The sequence below is a fragment of the Furipterus horrens genome, unplaced genomic scaffold (genome assembly GCF_987537825.1).
Source record: "Furipterus horrens unplaced genomic scaffold, mFurHor1.1.pri manual_scaffold_7, whole genome shotgun sequence".
Lineage (NCBI taxonomy): Eukaryota > Metazoa > Chordata > Mammalia > Chiroptera > Furipteridae > Furipterus > Furipterus horrens.
The window spans coordinates 49,382,413-49,402,350 of NW_028327177.1; the positions used below are offsets into that span (position 1 = coordinate 49,382,413).

General features: G+C 37.5%; 1 pseudogene; it reads right to left on the reverse strand.

Annotated features, from left to right (window-relative positions):
- Positions 1–19,938, reverse strand: part of LOC150004421 (uncharacterized) — a 177,688-nt pseudogene that overhangs the window by 102,810 nt on the left and 54,940 nt on the right.

A 19,938-nucleotide genomic window follows, 5' to 3' on the forward strand; every position in this document is an offset into this window, starting at 1 on the left:
GCTAAGTGCCATAGGTGCTGGGACCAGCGGAGTCCCAGACGTACACAATGGGAAGGTTTCCTTGAAACAGCCAGAGGTGTGGGAAGACAGCAAAAGGCCCCCACTATGAGAAGCTGTATGAACTGAGTCTAGGTGGGGACCCCCTGGGCTGGCAACCCTGCATCCCGGGCATGCACATCATGGCACCACTAAACAAAAAAAGTGGAACTGAGCAGGGAGAGGGGCCCATACAGGAGAGCTGTGGTGGGAAGGCAGACTCGGTGAAGACCCCAGGCAGGCAAGCAGTGCGCACAGGCAAACAGTGAGACGCTGCTAGCCAGAGGTGGATGCAGCCTGGTGTTGCGGCTTGGAGCATAGAGACATCCTGGGAGGAGGAACGAAGACAGGACCCAAGGCTGGGCAGAGATTAGGGACATGCGCATTGACTTAGCAGCAGAACAACCTTGCTAGAGAAGCCTGAGGATTGCTGGAGGCTGCCGCAGGACAAGTGGGGAGAGACCAAACTCAGTGTGGCTCACAGCAGAAAGCTGCAGCAGGCCCACGAGTGAGAGAAAAGCAGCCACAGAATCCAGCCAGATCTCCTCACAGCCAGCCTGCCAGAAGAGATTTGAAACCCATGGAATTTTGACCACGTGTGGATCCAAAAAAGAAGACAGCGCCTAAAAACTGACCTGAGTAAAAACATTTTTTTTCTTTTTTTCTTCCCTTTCCCCCCCTCTTTCCTTTTTTTTACCTTCCTTTTTTTCATTCCTTTTTAAAACTCTTTCTTTAATCTGTTTCCTACTTTCTCTCCCTTCTATCCATCTTCTTTAATTTTTGTTGGGTTTTTTTTTTGTCTGTTTGTTTAGCCTCCTTTTCACAATAAACATATAACATATAACTGCTATATAAACCTAATACTATACACTTTCACTTTCTCACTTTATTCTGCTTTCTTCCCTCTCTTTTTTAACATACAATGTAAATATTACTTACTGTCTCACATAGCCTTGACCTTATTTGCTATTATTATTATTCTATCATCTTCCCTCTCAAAAATCATTTCTTTCATTTAAAACAACTCTTATCTGTTTCTCCTATAATATAATAATAGTCTTAACCTCTCTACATTTATATTAATACTGGCTCATTTGATACCAATAGTGGAATTGGGTGGGGGATATTTTTGAGGGTGTGGGTTTCTTGTCTGGGTTGTGTGTTTATGTTTTAACAGCATCTCCACAAAAGAACTCAAGACAAGTTAGGCAGAGTGACTCACAATCAACTAGCCAGAGGGAAGGATGCACCAAAGAGTAACTGAAATACAACCAAACAGCCTAAACAAATGGCATAAAGGGCATCCCAAAAGCATCAGACTCAGGAGATCAAAGATACTGCACCATTGAATCCCCCACGTCTCTTATAAAGTCTCATATCATGAAGGCGGGATATCAAAGCAGACAAATCTAATAAACAAAAGCAAACAAGAAGAATCCAAGATGGGAAAACACAGAAACACCCTCCCAATGAGAGGAAAAGAGGAATCTCCAGGAAGAGAGATAGATGGAATAGACATAAGCCAACTATCATACATAGATTTCAAAAGAATTGTGATAAAGAAGCTCAAAGTACTTGACAATCTCAAAGAAAACTATGACAAACTCTAGGAAAATTACAAGGAACTCAAAGGAAACTACAAAGAATTGCAGGGAAGCTACAAGGAACTTATGGAAAACTACACCAGCATAAAAAAAGACATAGAAACTATGCATAAGAACCAGGAATAAATGAAGAATACAATTTCTGAACTAAAGAATACAGTAGAATCAATCAAAAGCAGGCTAAATGAAACAGATGATTGGATCAGTGAGTTAGAGGACAATGTAGAAAAAATTTCCCAGACAATACAACAAAATGAAAAAAGATTGGAAAATAATGAAGAGGGTTTAAGAGAACTGCAGGACAATATGAGACTAAACAACATTAGAATCATAGGGATACAAAAGGAGAAGAGGAGGAGCAAGAGATAGAAAACCTGATTGAAAAAGTAATGACAGAAAATTTTCCTAACCTGATGAGAAAAAAAGTCATGCAAGTCCAGAAAGCACAGAGAGTCCCAATGAAGAAGAACCAAAAAAAAAAAAAAAAAAAACCCACTCCAAGGCACATCATAATTAAAATGGCAACATTCAAAGACAAAGTGAGTATCCTAAAAGCAGCAAGAGAAACACAGCAAATAACATACAAGGGAGCTCTGATAAGGCTATCAACTGATTTCTCAAAAGAAACACTATAAGCTAGAAAGGAAAGGCAAAAAATATTTCAAGCAATGAAAACAAAGGCCTACAATCAAGACTACTCTCCCAAGCAAGGCTCTCATTCAAAATGGAAGGTGAAATAAGGAGTTTCTCATACAAAGGAAGACTAAAATAATACATTTTCACCAAACAAGCATTGCAAGGGATGCTAAAGGGAGTGCCTTAAGAAAAAGAAGAAGAAAAGAGAGGGAGAGGAACACAGGTACAAAGGGAAATGAATAAATACCTGTCAATAACAACCTTAAATGTAAATGGATTAAATGCTCCAATTAAAAGACATAGGGTAGTGGAATGGATACAAAAACATGACCCACATGTAAGCTGTCTACAAGAGACACACCTCAAAACAAAAGATTTACACAGACTGAAAGTGAAGGGATGGAAAAAAGTATTCCAAGCAAAAGGACATGAAAAAAAAAAGCTGTGGTAGCAATACTTACATCAGACAAAATGGATTTCACAGCAAGGGCCATAAAAAGAGACAAAGAAGGACATTTCGTAATATTTAAGGGAACAATCCATCAGGAAGAAGTAACCCTGGTAAACATATATGCATACAACATAGAAGCACCCAAATACATAAAGAAAATACTAAAAGACCACAAGAAGGATATTAACAGCAACACACTAATAGTAGGTGACTTTAACACTCCATTATCAACAATAGACAGATCTTCGAAGCTAAGAAACACCAAGGATATACAGGCATTGAACAACACAATAAACCACATGGACTTAACTGATATATAGAACTTTTCACCCTAAAGAATCAAAATATACATTCTTTTCAAATTCAAGTGGGACATTTTCAAAGACAGACTACATGGTAGGACATAAAACAAGCCTCAACAAATTCAAGAAAATTGAAAGTATATCAAGCATCTTTTGAGACCACAATGCCTTGAAACTAGAAATCAACCTCAAGGAAAAAAATCAAAGACATCCAAACTCATGGAGAATGAATAACATGATATTAAATAATGAATGGGTTAACAATGACATCAAAGAAGAAATCAACAAATTTCTGGAAACTAACGATAATGAAGACACAACAACACAAAACCTAGGGGACACAGCAAAGGCAGTCCTGAGAGGAAAATTCATAGCAATACAGGCCTACCTGAGAAGGATAGAAGACTCTCAAATAAAAAATCTAACCCTACAGCAACAAGAACTAGAACAACAACAAACAAAGCCCAGGGAAAGTAGCAGAAAGGAAATAATTGAGATCAGAGCAGAATTAAAAGACATGGAAACTAAACAAACAATTCAAATGATCAACAAAAGTAGAAGCTGGTTCTTTGAAAAAATAAAATCAAAGAAGAATGTCAAATGCCTTGATACTGGATCTCTTTCCAATAAGAGAGTCTTACAGTTATAGAGACTGGTTTGTGGGGTATGTTGCATAAATTAACATGTGTGTTGTGTTTTCATAGGGGATAAGCCTATGATCTCATTACCTGAGTGACTGTATGTATAGGCCTCACTTAATCCTGTCTGCGTTGCTGCCTCCCAAGACTCAACAGTTTGACTGAACTAAGTGACTGGGTTGGTGAAGCACGGGGTGGTCTGTGGGCTTCATTTTAAAATTGGTTTCTCTTTTATATCCTAAATGCTTGGACTGAAAGGGCCCAGAGGTCTGAGAGGGGGAAAAATTAAATGTTCCCCTCAGCCCAAACTAAGTATAGTGGGCAAAAGGGTTTTGGACAGGTGTGATGTGCCTTGCACACTTTCCCCCAAAGAAGCCTTTTTTTCCCCTAATGTAGGACATTGAAAAATTAATCCCTGCCTTTTGTCATTGAGTGGTTATAAATTGAATGATGCCTTTTAACCCTATTGCCAAATCTATTGCTCCCAGAATACAACAAGGATGCAAGCCTGTTACACCAAGCATGCTGTGATCCGGGGACAGCCAACTGACCTGGAGTCTGCAAGATCCTTCCCCATGTGGAAAGGCAACCCTCCCCTCCACACCCCAACTCTTATTAGGGATTTCTGGACACAAGGGTAGGTAGGACAACGGCCATGTCCAGCTTGAAGCAGTTAGAAGAGCACGAGACCTTCGCTCAAGTCCTTTATAAGATTATAAAGGGCCTTAGGTCTGAGAGGGAGAAATTATTATTTTTTATTGTTATAAAAAATTAATTAATTAATTAATTTTTAAAAAGAAGAATATAGGAAAGGATGAAGCCAAAGAACTTGTATGCAAAACCCATGGACATGAACTAAGGGGGTTGGAAATGCTGGGGGAAAGTGGGTACTAGTCAGGGGGGAGAAAAGGGAACAAATATTGGAACCATTGTAACAATATAATCAATAAAATATACAAAAGAAAAAATAAACAAAATTGACAAGCCTTCAGCCAGGCTCATCAAGAAAAAAAGAGAAAGGACCCAAATAAACAAAATTAGAAACAAAAGAGGAGAAATCACGACTGACATCACAGAAATACAAAGGATTGTAAGAAATTACTACTAACAACTGTATGGCAAGAAACTTGACATCCTAGATGAAATGGACAAATTTCTAGAAACATATAACTTCCAAAACTGAATCAAGAAGAAGTAGAAAGCCTGAACAGACCAATAACAAAGAAGGAAATTTAAACAGTAATCAAAAATCTCCCAGCACACAAAAGCCCTGGACCAGATGGCTTCACAGGCGAATTTTACAAAACATTTAGGAAAGAACTAACTCCTATCCTTCTCAAACTATTCCAAAATATCTGAGAAGAGGGAAGACGCCCAAACTCTTTCTTTTAAGCCAGTATTACCTTAATTTTAAAACCAGGTTAAGACCCAACAAAGAAAGAAAACTAAAGGCTAATATCACTGATGAACATAGATGCTAAAATCCTCAATAAAATATTGGCAAACAGAATCCAGTAACACATTAAAAAGATCATACACCACAATCAAGTGGGTTTCATCCTAGGGATGCAAGGATGGTTTAATATTTACAAATCAATAAATATAATACACCACCTAAACAAAATGAAAGACAAAAATCATATGATCATATCAACAGATGTAGAAAAAACATTTGATAAAATACAACACCCATTTATGATGAAAACACTCAGCAAAATGGGAATAGAGGGAGCATACCTCAACATAATTAAGGTTATATACGACAAACTTGAAGCCAACATCATACTCAATGGACAAACACTGAAAGCATTCCCCCTGAGATCAGGAACAAGACAAGAATGTCCACTATCTCCACTCCTATTTAACATAGTGTTGGGAGTTCTAGCCACAGCAATCACACAAGAAAAAGAAATAAAAGGCATCCAAATTGGGAAGGAGGAAGTAAAACTGTCATTATTTGCAGATGACATGATAGTGTACATAGAAAACCTTATAGACTCCACTAAAAAACTACTATATATAATAAGCAAATTTGACAAAATAGCAGGGTACACAGTAAATATACAGAAATCTAAGGCATTTCTGTACACCAATAATAAAACATCAGAGATAGAAACTAAAAAAAAAAAAAAATCTTATTTACTATGGTAACAAGAAAAATAAAGTACCTAGGAATAAACTTAACCAAAGAGATAAAAGACCTGTACTTGGAAAATTATAAAACATGGAAGAAAGAAATTAAGGAAGATACAAATAAATGGAAGCAAATACTAGTATTCATGGGTGGGAAGAATCAACATCATTAAAATGTCCATACTACCCAAAGCAATTTACAGATTCAGTGCAATTTCTTTTAAAATACCAATGATATATTTCACAGACCTAGAACAAATACTTCAAAAATTTATATGGAACCGAAAAAGACCCCTAACAACCAAAGCAATTTTGAGACAGAACAACACAGCAGAAGGAATCACAATACCAGACATCAAACTATACTACAAAGTCACTGTGATCAAAATAGTATGGTACTGGCATAAGAAGAGACATATAGGTCAATGGAACAGAATAGAGAGCCCAGAAATAAACCCAGATTTATATGGTCATCTAATATTCAACAAAGGGGGAAGGAACATAAAGTGGAGTGAGAAGAGCCTCTTCAACAAATGGTTTTGGGAGAACTGGACAGGGACTTGCAAAAAAATGAAACTAGGCCACCAACTTACACAACACAAAAGAATAAACTCAAGATGGATCAAAGAATTAAATGTAAGCTGTGACACCATAAAAGTCCTAGAGGAAACTGTGGTACATTTACACAATGGAATACTATGTAGCAGAAAGAAAGAAGGAACTCCTGCCATTTGCAACAACATGGATGGAACTAGAGAGAATTATGCTTAGTGAAATAAGCCAGGCAAAGAAAGAAAAATACCATATGATATCACCTAATACAGGAAACTAAAGAACAACACAAACAAAGGAACTAAATAGAACAAAGAGCAGAATAGCAGTCAATAGGGGGGAGGGGAGAGGGAGAGAAGGGGGATAAGTAAGGGAAGGGTTTAGTCAAAGAACCCATAAAAATGACTCATGGACAGGGACAACGGGGAGGGATATGATTGCGGGAGAGGGGGTGGGTTGGGTGGGGGAGAGAAATTGGGGGAAAAGGGGACAACTGTAATTGAAAAACCAAAAAAAATAAAAAAAGAAAAAGTCCTAGAGGAAAACATAGGCAGGAAAATTTCAGATATCTCACATATTAATATTTTCACTAATACATCTCCTAAGGCAAGGGAAATAAAGAAAAAAATAAACAAATGGGACTACATCAAACTAAAGAGTTTCTGCTCAGCAAAAGAAAACATTAGCAAGGTGAAAAGAAAACCAACCATATGGGAAAACATATTTGCCAATGATACCTTAGACATGAGATTGATCACCAAAATATACAAAGAACTTACACATCTCAACACCAAGAAGACAGACAGCCCATTAAAAAAATGGGCAAAAGACCTGAACAAATAGTTCTCCAAGGAAGATACACAGAAGGGCCATAGACACATGAAAGAATGCTCAACGTCACTAACCATCAGAGAGATGCAAATAAAAACCACAATGAGGTACCACTTTCACCAGTCAGAATGGCCATCATCAACAAATCAACAAACTACAAGTGCTGGTGAGGATGTGGAGAAATGAGAACACTAGTGCACTGTTGGTGGGAATGCAGACTGGCACAACCACTGTGGAAAACAGTATGGAATTACCTCAAAAAACTAAAAATGAAACTGCCTTTTGATCCAGTGATTCCAACTGCTAGGATTATACCCCCCAAATCCTGAAACCCCAATTCAAAAGAACTTATGCACCCCTACGTTCATAGCAGCACTGTTTACAATAGCTAAGTGCTGAAAACAGCCTAAGTGCCCATCCATAAATGAGTGAATTAAAAAACTGTGGTACATTTACACAGTGGAGTACTATGCAGCAGAAAGAAAGAAGGAACTCCTGCCATTTGTGACAATATGGCTGGAACTAGAGAGAATTATGCTCAGGGAAATAAGCCAGGCAATGAAAGAAAAATGCCATATGATATCACCTAATACAGAGACTAAGGAACAACACAAACAGATGAACTAAATTGAACAAGGAACAGAGTAACAGTTATTGGGGGAAGGGGAGAGGGAAAGAAGGGGGATAAGTAAGGGATGAGTTTAGTCAAAAAACATATAAATGACTCATGGACATGGACAATGGGTCGGGATATGACTGTGGGAGAAGGGGTGGGCTGGGTGGGGGGAAGCAATGGGGGAAAAATGGGACAATTATAATTGAAAAATAATAATAAAAAAATAAATAAAATAAAAATCAGATCTGATGAAGATGTTAACTCTACTACTCCAAATTTTAAAAGGATCTCACTGTATATTAAAATGTTCTTGAATTGTATTTTCAAAATTGAAGGAAGTGTATATTAGTCCAACAGACCACTCCAAATGGAAGGCTTTCTGCTTCTTTAAGCTCTAATATATTTTTGTCTATTTAATAAAATTCATCTTGATGGCTAAAAATTAAGAATTCTCATCAAATTAAACCATGTTGATGTGTATTTCCAGATAATCCTTGACAGTATGGGGTGTAGGGTGCTATTGAAATTAAGCAAAAGCCAAAAAGCGGGAATTCTGACTTTGACTCTGACGTTGACTTATTAGATAACTGTAGACAAATTGTTTTTGCATCAGTCTGTCTCAATTTCCCCATCAATAAAATGTGCACAAGAACTCTTAAAGAACTATTGTTCAGATGATTTTTTGAGTGGACTAATGAGTTACTGAAGATATGTAATTTTCAAATATTTTTCCCACTTTGTGGATTACCTTATCATTTCTTGACAGTATTCTTTGATGCATAAGAGTTTTTATTTTGATGATGTCTAGTCTATTTTTCTTTGGTGCTTGTGCATTTGATGTTATACTTAAGAAACCACTGACTATTCCAAGGATGTGCAGATTTACACCTACATTTTCTACTAATAGTTTTGTAGTTTTAGCCGTTACACTTAGGTCTTTGGTCCATTTTGAGTTAAATTTTGTATATGGTGTAAGGGTCTAATTTCATTATCTTGCATTTGGATATCTAGTTGCCCAGTATTATTTGTTGAAGAGACTATTCTTTCCCTAACTGAATAGTCTTAGCACTATGGTCAAAAATCTATTGGCCATAGATGTGCAGGTTCATTTCTAGACTTTCAATTTTATTTGTATTGTATATAATTAAAAGTTCTATATATTTTAATGATTTGACATCTTAAAAACCTTTCTAGCTGAGAGACTACTCCTCCCTAGGTTAATCAATTCTTAAAGAGAGCAAAAGGCTCCAACTACAGAATACCTTTGATATTAAAACTAACAAGTCCAGAGCCATACCTCCACTTTCTGCCTATGCTCTCCACAGGGCAATGACCCTCAGCCTTATTCATTGCAGGGCCAAGATCCAGACAAGTAGAGATTACCTCTACAAAGCTAACTGAAATTATTAAATTAGTCAATCCTAAACTTTTTACCCCACCCTGTCTTACATTTCCTATGGAAACCACAATAAAGGCCATGGCCTAAGTGTTCCTTCCCTCCCATCTTCTGTCTCTTCTGTCTCCTGGCCACCTTGGCATTATTCTATGAGGTCCTGTGTAATAAAGCTATGCTGTCTGTCTCTGTAACCTATGAGTATAATGAATTTTGTTTTTCTAAGCCTTTCTTGTATCTCCTCTTGTGGCCTTGCTTGATTGACCATCTCACAAGAATACAAAACACCAGTTCATCAATCTCTACCTCTATCTTTATTCCAGTATTGTCCTGTAGCTTTGAAGTAACTTTTTAAAATGTGAGTCTTCTCATTTTGTTCTTCTTTTTCAATATTGTTTTGGCTATTTGAGGTCACTTACAATTCCATATAAAATTTAGAATTAGCTTTTCCATTTATGCAGAAAAGACTATGGTATTTTCATAGGGATTGCATTGAATCTGCAGATCACTTTGGGGAATATGGTCATCTTAATAATATTAAGTATCTAATCCATGAACACAGAACTTCTTCCCACTTATTTAGGTTGTCTTTAATTTCTTTAAAAGAGGTTTTATAGTTTTCAGGGTAGAATATCTGCACTGAGTATTCAGGACTATCCAGTACAGCACAAGAGAGAAGATGAGAATTTAAATTAGAGATAGGAGAGATACTGCCCTTTCCATTCTGGCTATAACTTGGTGTGCAGGGAGTGAAAACCATAATAGTGTCAGAATGAGAAAATACCAAGAGCAGCTATCTTACAGAATAGTGTCTGACTGGTATATAGATCTGTTGCTGTGTAAAATACTACTTCATAACTTTTGCAGCCTATAAAATGTACTTATTACTTTACAATTTCTGTATGTCATAAATTTGGGAGAAATGTATCTGGGTCTCTTGTGAGGCTGCAATCAAGTTGCTCATTGGGGCTGTTGTCATCTGAAGGCTTGACTGGTGCTGGAGGATTCTCCTGCAAAATGTCTTACTTACATGGCTATTAGCAAGAGGCTTCTGTTCTTCATCAAGCTGGCTCTCCACAGGGATGCTTGAATGTACTCATGACATGGCAGTTGGCATCCCCCAGAATAAGTAATCCAAGAGAGCACAGGAGCAATCTGTAATACCTTATATGACCTAGCCTCAAGAGGTACATACAATCACTTCCACTATATTCTATTTGTTAGAGACAAGTCATTTAATCCATCCATACTCAAGGAGAGACAAATAGGCCCCACATTTTGAAGAGGGAAATATCAAGTAATTTGTGTACATGTTTTAAAACTTCCACACTGAGTATGCAGTCACCTCTTCCATATGCCCTATTCTGACATAGCACCAAATAAACACTCCAAAAACCAAAACCAAAAATACCACTAAAAAAACCTGGTGGCATTATTAACATAGATCCATAGAGAAAGTGCAGAGAACAATAAAATTACATTAGAAACTTCTACTAATATAATAAATTGTACATTTTTAAAATGCATACTTATCCTTTTAGGAATATATGTCAAATAAATTTGATTTTAGATTATAACTTTTTCCTGAAAAAATAATTCTCTAAAATGAGAATAGATGTGCATCTAGATTTTATAGTAGTTCTTTTAAATTATGAGTGATGGGAAGTTTTTTTTTTTTTTTTTTTTTTTAGGATTAAACAACGTTTATTAAGGGAAAAAGGTGGAAGGAGATGGAGGGATGAGGAAACTCTCAGACCCACCTGAGGGCCTGTAGGAGCAAAGAAAAAGGGGAAAGGGGGAAGAGTAAAGTGGGAAGAGAGGGGAAGTGGAGACTCCCGATCACCCACATAGGCCCATAGGAATCATCTGCCTGACTGGCTTCAGGCTCCTTCTCCACACTTTGCCAAACATACATTTCAATTAGAGTGAGTTTACCCATCAATACATTCAGTAGGTCATTTACATCTCCCTGCTCTTCCCCAACTAGGCCAGTCAACATACTGGGCTAGGTTCATCCACATTTCTTCTGGGAAGGAGCAAAGTCCATTTTCATTAATGAAACTGGTCCTGACATAACATAACCATCTAGGGTTTAGAGTTAAAAACTGAATTGCTTTGGTTGTTTGGTGCCTCCTTTATTTCTAGACTGCTACACTGAAGACCAGAAGACTTGTTTGTGATTGTCATTGTCAATGTTGGTACAGTATTGTTTTTAATAACTATGAGCTTATGATCATAAATGAAACTCCCTGTGGTATTTCAAAGATATTTTCATGCTGTGTGTCTGCTTTTTGGTCCAGTACTGCCAAGAAATGGTTCAGTAGCTCTCAGAGAAATTGAGTAGGGAAATTGCTAAATTCATAACCAGCTTCATAAATAAACAGAAGGATTGGTGCATGGAGATAAACATAACATTGTTTTATGGAGTAAAAATTATAAGCCAATATATCAGAGACCTGTGCTCTTAAAAAAAATGTCCATGGGTCAGCACTGAACTTTGCCACATTTTCTGGAGAGAGAATACCTAATTCATGAGGGTGAATTTAGGAAACACAAAACATAATGTCAGGAAATAATGTTGCAACTAACTACATACATAAAAGACCTCCTATTGCAAAAATGTCAGTTATATCAAGAAAAAATTACTCATACTACCCTACACCTGTTTTTTAAAGATTGTTTATTCTATTATATATATATTAAGATGCTAGAAAGACTTCAGGGTAAAAAGTTTGTCTATTTTCATCATCCACCAGTTAGTTTGGTCTACACAGGGACTCATCTGTTTGGCAGTTGGGGAGTACTGGTTCTAGGTTAAGAGTGATAGTCTCTTTCTGTCTCTATCCCTGTCTCTGTCTCTCTCTCTATGTATATCTCTTCCCTGGAGAAAATTTGCTTACATTCCAAAATAGAGATAGGTTCTCTCTGTTTTTATCTTGTTCTCTTTCTTTTTTTCTGGGAGGAAGGATGGGCAATCCTATATAAGATCAGACTTTATTAATCTCTCTCCTTTAATGCACCCACCCACACATGTAGGTACCATCAGATTCTTACCTCATTATATTGTGGGACTGGGACTTGGAGAACCAATGCCAATGAGAAATAAATGGTCTTGGTCTTGGACTCTGTGCTCATGTTTTCTGCAAGTAGGGTAAAACTTAGATCCTTCAGTTTCTGATTTAAAGATAGGAGATATTTTTGTGACCACATTTGGAAATACAATCTGCTATATTGAATAAGAAAAAATAACATCAGCATTGGCAACAGGAACCACAAGGAACAAAATATGAAGGGCCATTTTGACCAATCTAAGTAGATAAGTGATTCCAAGTAGGAACCAACAGGTAAGAAAAATGTGTAAGGAATAGGTTAATTTTGTAAATAGAAGTTACTAGGAAGTATTCTTAGACTTCCACATATTTTCTTAGAGAAGAAAGTTGAATTATTTCCTAGGATCTCTAATATGAAGTAAAGAAGGCTAAATTTTGAGGAAATGCTGCATAGGTTAGCATCTCCATAGAGCACATCCTGGAGGCTATTTGAACATCACTGATTCTAACAAAGTACAGTAGTCCCACAGCCCTTATCCATGGGGATATGTTCCAAGACTCCAGTGAATGCCTAAAATCCTATATATACTAGGTTTTTTTAGGGAAAAACCTACATACATATGTATAAAAAACTAATTTATAAATTATGCAGGATAAGAAATTAATAACAATAACAATAAAATTTATAACAATATACTGTCATAAAAGTGATGTGAATGGCTTTGAGGCCATTACTTAGTAAGATAAGGGTTACTTCAACACAAGTACTGTGATACCATGACAATCAGATAACCCAGACGGCTCGAGCAGGTAGTGTATGCTGCATGGAGATGCTGGACAAAGGGATGGTTCATGTCCTGGGCAGGACAGATCTGGGCTGTGGGACAGTTTATCACACTACTCAGAATGAAACACAATTTAAAACTTATGAATTGTTTATTTCTGGAATTTTTGGACTATAGGTAATAAACTGTGGAAAGCAAAGCCATGTATGGGGGGGGCTACTGTACAGCAAAATTATACAGTATTCATAGATGCAGCAAGAAAATCTTGTTTAAATAGTAAAGGTATAAATATCAAAATGAATTTGGTGGTTTGGATTTGTAGTCAAAGGCCTAAAATTATCAGTTTACTCCTTCTTATTTAATTCTTATTCTCATAGTTTCGTGGCATGCTGACTTTAAACATCAAATATAGTCTTTCTTTGCCTAGTTTTCCTCTGTACCTTTATAATGGCACTAGTTACAAACTACCAATTTTGAAATTTTTATATGTATTTGTATTCCTCATTACATTTTGAATCTCTGGAATTCAGAATAATGTCTTAGCTCTGTGGCCATCAAGTTATTTAACACAGTGTTTTGAACAGAATAGGCACTCACACGTAGTAGAATCAACCTAATTTCTTAAATGGCTACACCATGTAAGAGCTACACTGCTGGTTTTTATGAACAGTTAATGTTAATTTCATACATTTTATTCTTCAATTAAGTAATACCAAATAAGTATTTCATGGTGTAATGTTATGCATAATGACATTGTTCAGATTTAAAGCCTATTGTCTATTGATCATTTGTATTAATGTATATAGGGAATTATTTAAAGTGCTCAATACTGGTGTAAAGCCATTTGAAAAAGAAGTAAAACTGCAAATTAAACTGGGTCTAGAAATCTGCCCTTTTTCTAACTCCCAAAACTGCCATAGCACCACATGTTTTGCCCAATGATTTTGCCATGTTTGTCTGTCTTCTCTCCAACTGCATCAACTGTGCCATCTGGATGCAAATGGACAAATCCTCCCATAAGCCTGTTTCAGAATTGAAGACCATTTACCTTCCTAAAATTCCAGCTTTCTACAGCCCACTAAAGAGGAAAATATAACAAGAAACACCAATATGAAAAGACAACGAGAAGGGAATTACTAAGAAACACCCCTTACTGTACATTATATACTGTTTTGTTTTAACACATCAGATAGCTATTTGAACACTGTTTGTACCAAATAATTTAAGACCCAAAGTAAAACTTATTGTTTCCTTCCTGTTACATGCTAGCTTTTGCCCTGAGGATATAAAGGAAAGAAACAACTGTTGATTTCAGTAGTGTCATGCTTTCCTCAATCATCATAAAGCAAAGTTCTTCAAGAAATGTGTGGACACAACACTCACTTGCTAAGATGATACTGTTATCCCTGGCATACAGTTCTCTGGATTGAGCGTCGGCCTGCGAGCTAAGTGTCGCTGGTTCGATCTTCCAGTCAGGGCACATCAGAGAAGGAAAACTCTGACTCCAAAAAACCTCCGCTGCCTTGCGGCATACCTCTTCAGGGGAAAGGCTAAGGGAGTAAACCCAGACAGAAAATCCGGAGCCGGAGTCCCTAAGGCGGTTTGACGTTGTAGTCAACACCGGCAACTCCTGCGGCGCACCTGAAGCCAAGCTGTATTGACTCCGTCTTTCCCTTGGACCCTTCAGCTGCGAAGAGAGGGGGGGTCTGCTGCATGGGCAACAGCAGACCCTCCATATCACCCTGCCCAGGCTTTGTAGCTTCAGCTTCACTGGAGAGGACACTCCAGCGTCATCGCAAGATGTCGATTCAACACGGGAGGAGACAGATACCGTGTCACTCCCGAGTCGGACTGCACAGCCATTCTCGGCGGTGCAGATAGACTCTTAAGAAGCTACACCATCGTCTCTCGAGACGGACGGCTGCCGACGACAGTTCTCTGACAGTTTTGCCATCATCTTTCCATTGATCAAGCCATCTCTGGAAAGAAAAGTGCACTGAGTATATTCTGGCTTTATATTTACACTAACCATGGACAATTATCTATCCAAGCCAGAAATAAATGGATAATGGAAACTGAAAAAAAGCCATAGGCATCTAGTTCTTAAAAACAGAGTAGAAAAGGGAAAAGGAAATGTTTAAAATGACTATGAGAGTGAATGGGGGGTTGGGGTAGGAGAAGCTACTAACAGGTAAGGATGAAATGCTTTTCCTTAATCCACAGGTTCATTATTCAATCAGCCTGCTTAGGTCACACATTTTACATCCAATGAACCAATTATTTTATCCTGTTCTTTGGCCACCAATTAGAGCTCAAACTGTTTCAAGTTATTTTTGTAAATAGCTATTATTGATTCCATAAGAAAAGAGGCAGGAGGATGTTGAAAGAAAGAGCAAAGCTATCACCACTATTGGGAAAATAACCTAAAAACCAAGGTCTGATGAAAGTGGGTCAGCGATGTCATTTCTCTGTAAAAAGCCACATGCAACATTTATTTTGTAAAATTTTTAACCTAATTTGGGACCTAGTCCAATAGCAATAAGTTTCCTTAACAGACTTTCATTCTCTTTATGAATATGAGAAAAAGAAATTATATTGTACAAATCTATCTAAATTTTCCAAGAAATATTTAAATTTGTATCATCAGAAATAATGATAAATATAATGGATATCTTTCTATATAGAAGAAGCAGTACCTAAAATTAATGATCAAAAAGTTACCAACAAAGATAGAGGTGTAGACAGACACACTGCATCTCCCTTCACAACTAAGAAGGAATACAACTACCTCAAAATTAGAAACAACCAGAAGTTCCAGAAAATCAAACTGCATGGAAGTCCAACAAACAAAGATATAAAGAAGAAATACTAATCCAGACAGGTAGGAGGGGTGGAGCCAGGGTGGAGAGGATGCGGTGTGGTGGCAGCAGCAGTGACAGCAGCAGCAGCGGCAGCAGTGGCAGGCCAGCAGAAAGCACAATTACATGTTTTTAAAAATCAGGAGGGGCACGTGGGGAGCATTCCCAGCTCCTCACTGGACCTCGCAGCTCTACGGTCAAGCACCAGGGAAAATCAAGCCTCATTGCTTCTGACTTCAAACCAGTGGGGGTTGGGGTGGAGGAAGAAACTGCCAGTCTCTCAGCAGAGTCTGCTTGTTTAAAGGACCCCCACGGTCCTAGAACATTCGCAGACTCACCCACTCTGGGAACGACAGCCAGGGCAGCAACTAGAGGGGGGCCAGTCCAGTGCAGAAGTGGGAGAGGTGCTTGGAAAAGGGGCGGGTGCTGGGCAAGTGGCATTGTTCCCTCTCGTACTCCTCCCCCACATATAGCGCCACAACATGGTGAATCGGGTTGCCCTGTACTGATGAATCCCTAAGGCTACACTCCTTACAATGTAACAGAGGCGACAGATCTATCTGGGATGCAGAGGCAAAGAAACACGCGAGCCTGTCAGAATGAGGAGACAGAGAAGTATGGCTCAAAAGGGGAAACAGATCAAGGTTCAAGTGGGAGAACTAAGCAACAAGGAGATAGACAACCTAACAAATGCAAAATTCAAAACACTGATGATAAAGATGCTCACAGGCTTGACAGATTTGCTTGAGTATGACAGACACATAAGAGAAGAAGTGAAGGCTATGCCAAGTGAAGTGAAGGAAAATGCACACAAAACCAATGGTTAATGGAAGGAAACCGGAGTTCAAATCAATGATTTGGAACATAAGGAAGAAAAAAACAGTCAACCAATACAGAATAAGGAAGCAAGAATTGAAAAAAATGAGGAAAACTTCCCAAATTTTGCAAAGGAAATGGACATACAAGTCTGGGAAGCACGGAGGATCCTGGGCGAGCTGGACCCAGAGGGGACCACACCAGAATGCATCATGACTGAGATGCCAAAGGTGATAGATAAAGACAGAGTCCTGGGGGCAGCAATAGAGAGGTGGAGAGTTACTTACAGGGGGTTGCCTATAGGACTATCAGCTGATTTCTCAGAGGACACTTTGCAGGCAGGAAGGGACTGGTAAGCAGTATTCAGTGTGATGAAAAGCAAGCTACAACCAAGATGACTCTGTCCAGCAATGTTATCATTTGGGATGGAAGGACAGATGAAGTGCTTCCAAGACAAGGTAAAGCTAAAGGGATTCATCATCACTAAGCCATCATTATATGAAATGTCAAAGAGACTTACTTAAGAAAAAGATCAAAACTATGAACACTAAAATGACAACAAACTCACAACTATCAACAATTGAATTTAAAAAATAAAAACAAAATTCAATAAGCAAACCAGAATAGGAACAGAATAATAGGTATGGGGATCATTTGGAGGGTTATCAGCTGGGAGGGAGGAGGGGGAATAATGGGGGAAAGGTGCAGGGACTAAGAAGCATAATCGGTTGGTACAAAATAGACAGGGGGATGTTAAGAATAATATAGGAAAAGGGTGAAGCCAAAGAACTTATATGCATGACCCATGGATATGAACTAAGGGGGGTGGTATTGCTGGATGGAAGAGGAGTACTGGGCAGAGGGGAGAGAAGGGGGGAAAATTGGAACTACTGTAACAACATAATCAAAAAATATACTTTAAAAAAGTTACCAACAAAGCACTAATAACCAGGAATAATCAAATAAGCTATCCATTTCTCCAGAACTTAGAACTGGCTAATGTGAAATGAATTTGTTCCATGTAAAAGGACACCTACAAACCTGTAACAGAAGTTATATCCATGGTCAGTTGTGGGATCCCTGATTATAACATTGTCAAAACACAAATTAAAGAAAGGAAAATGTGGTGTGAATACTCATACATATCTGAACTATTTCCAAAATACTTTCTATTTCTAAAATAGATACCTAGGAGGTTACAAAGTTCGTGTATATGTTTTAAGCTAGAAAATGAACAGTCATTCAGAAATTCTATCCAAGCATACAGACTGAGCTGGTACACATGAAGCCAATAATTTTTAAATGTTTAATATACATTAACTTTCAAACTGGAATTGTTTAAAATATCATTTAATTTTATTTATAGATAAAATTGAATTAACTAGTTATAGTGGTTTTAGCTATTCAAAGAGCCAGCTCAAAATATAAGCTCCTCTAAATGTCCTTCTCTTGATGAGTTAACACCAACTACCGAATAAAGCATTTTTTCAAGGCTTGTTTTTTGTTTTTGTTTTTGTTTTTTTGAGAGAGAGACAGGAAGTAAGAGAGAGAAAATAGTATGATCATATGCACCCAGACTGAGGACTGAACCCACAACCTAAGCATGTGCCCTGACTGGAAATCAACCCAACAACTTTTCTATTACAAGACAACACTCCAGCCAACTGATCCCCAGCAGCCAGGGGGAATAAAGCCCTTTAACAAAGCATATAAGGGCCTTCAATGCCTGGTCTCTGCTTACATTTCAACTTTATCCCTCATCACAAACTACTGTCATTGAGCAGTGCCAAACTGCTCATATTCCCTGGGTCAGTGTTCTCCAACTTGAGCATGCATCAGAAACACCAGGAGGGATTATAAAAACAGAGACCACTAAGACCAATGCTGAATTTCTGATTCAGTAGGCCTGGTATAGGCAGCCTAAGGTGACTGAATGCTGATCCAAGTTGTCCCAGACAGTGGGGTTTCCCAGGATACAGGATCTTCAAGTGCTAAAACCACAACAACCCCAAGCAAAACAAAATAACTGTTCATCATAGAAAAAAACTCAAAATCTGAATTTTTAACAAGACTGACAATGCTGATGATGCAGGAATTACACTCTGAAAACCACTGCCAGAGATTATTAATATTCATGAATCTATGCCTCTATACATGCTGTTCCCCCTATGTATAACATCATCCCTCAAAATACTTAATTTCATTTTATTTGTGTCACCAAAAAATATGAATTACTTGTCTCCTTTAAGAAAATAGAAAATGTTATCAGAATTCTGAAATGAGTTTTATGAGCTACTGAGTCATCTATAAAGAAAACTCTTAGAGGTATTGATTTTAAAATGTTTTAATTTAATAGGTTTAATTAGTAATCAGTTTTAATAATTTATATAAAATATATTATCTACTTATTTTAAAACACCTTTTCCCATATATAAGAAAAACCCAGAACTGGATGTAGAACTAGAAAAGATGAGGTTCTGACAGAAGACAGGCTGTCCCTGGGAGGATTAGGCAAGAAGAATGGGAATCAAAGAATTATATAAAGATCTATTTAATGTAATACCTTCTTACAAATTACATATATACTTTGTATTATTCAACATATTATTTACCCCTTAACATGGCATTTATTTTTTATTGGACTGGGTTTTTTTTAATGAACAAAAAAGGTACTAAAACTATATACAACTCCAGGACCTTTTTTCTTTAAAAAAAGAAATTAATTAGCCTGGTCTATACATTTTCAATCTTTTTCTATGCCTAGATATAGCATACCCATATGTAATCAAATTGGGGTCTTAATATGTAAAGCATTGGTGTTCTGCTGTGGTAGAGACAAGACTGTGTGCTCACTACACTGTTTTCTCTTTCTGCTTATACAAGAAGATTACATTTCCTAGCCTCCCCTAAAATTAGGTTGAAGGCCATATAATTCATTGCTTCATAATGGAATGTGAACAAAAATAGTGTGTCAGTTGCAGGCTTAGCCCTTAAATACATCCCCGACAATCCTCTAGCCAATACACTTTCTGTGATGACTTTGGAAGCAAAGTGCAGCCAAACAGTGGTTAGAGCCTGATTTGTGATTCACCGCTTAAAGAATAACTGGCTGGAAGACTTTCCAACTCACATCAGACAGGTGTGTAAAAAATAAATAAATATGCTGTGTAGACACCTCAGTTTTGGGGGTGGTTTATTACAGAAGCTACTGAGTATTAATTACCCAAAATGTATGGC